At 43.6% G+C, this 881-nt stretch overlaps 1 protein-coding gene across 1 annotated transcript in view; it reads left to right on the top strand.

The window, feature by feature from the left end:
• Window positions 1-881, top strand: part of MCPH1 (microcephalin 1) — a 137,807-nt gene that overhangs the window by 100,977 nt on the left and 35,949 nt on the right. The window lies entirely within an intron of this gene.

The raw sequence follows: 881 nt of genomic DNA, 5'->3' as shown, positions 1-881 counted from the left end.
GGGGGGGGGGCGGGGAGCGCCCGCCCGGGCGCGGAGCGGCGCGGAGCTGCGCGGAGCGAGAGGAAACCCCAGGGAGGAGCCGGCAGCAACAGGACCCCTGCGAATTCCTGCAGCACGGCTCTAATTAAGAATTTCCTAGACAGAGCAATCAGTTCCGATAGCCTCCGACTATGCTTGTAAATTAGTTGTGGTGGTAGGCATTTCTAAACACCGTCCAAAAAAAAAAAAATTTAAAAAAAAAAAAAGCTCCTGGGCTTGTTAGTACTTCTTAAAGAATTTATTTTTTAAAAAAAAAAAAATGCACTGAACCAAGATGTAATTTCGTTTGTGTTTAAGGCATTGTGTAATTACAGAGAAAGACACTGTCCTAAGCACACAAAGGCAGGCTTGGGCATGTCCTTGCAAAGAGAACAAGAGGGGGGGTTAATTAAAAGTTTTCAGTCGAGCACAGACTTTGTATTTTACTGAATCTCTGAGATGAATACTCATTTTTAGGCATGTCTTTCCAGAGTTAAGCGTTTTCAAGCCTTTTTTTTTTTTTTTTTTCCCAAAGGCTTTTTTGTCTGTATTAAATGGCTAACTTTGGAAGTGCTAACATTAGCAAGAGCTACAAATCACAAGTCATCTGGGACTGGAAAAGGGAATAACTATCCAGAGGCAGTGGCAGTAAGGCATGCCTCAGGAAGTGGCATGGCTGAATAGCAGTTACCCTGTCAGCTTTCGCTAGCCCAGTTCTGTGCCCTTGGAAGTGGGAAATACCTCTAAAAGGTGAGGGAAAAATCTCAGAAAGTCAGTATTTGAAATGTATATGTAAGAGTAAAAAGGAGCTTGCCCCTACTTCCCACTCCCATGTTCTCTGCAATGATTAGTGGTCTTGAAAA

The sequence above is a fragment of the Charadrius vociferus genome, unplaced genomic scaffold (genome assembly GCF_000708025.1).
Source record: "Charadrius vociferus isolate BGI_N301 unplaced genomic scaffold, ASM70802v2 scaffold113, whole genome shotgun sequence".
Classification (NCBI taxonomy): Eukaryota; Metazoa; Chordata; class Aves; order Charadriiformes; family Charadriidae; genus Charadrius; species Charadrius vociferus.
The sequence above is the reverse complement of the archived record's forward strand: the minus strand, read 5'-3'. Positions and strand labels throughout refer to the sequence as shown.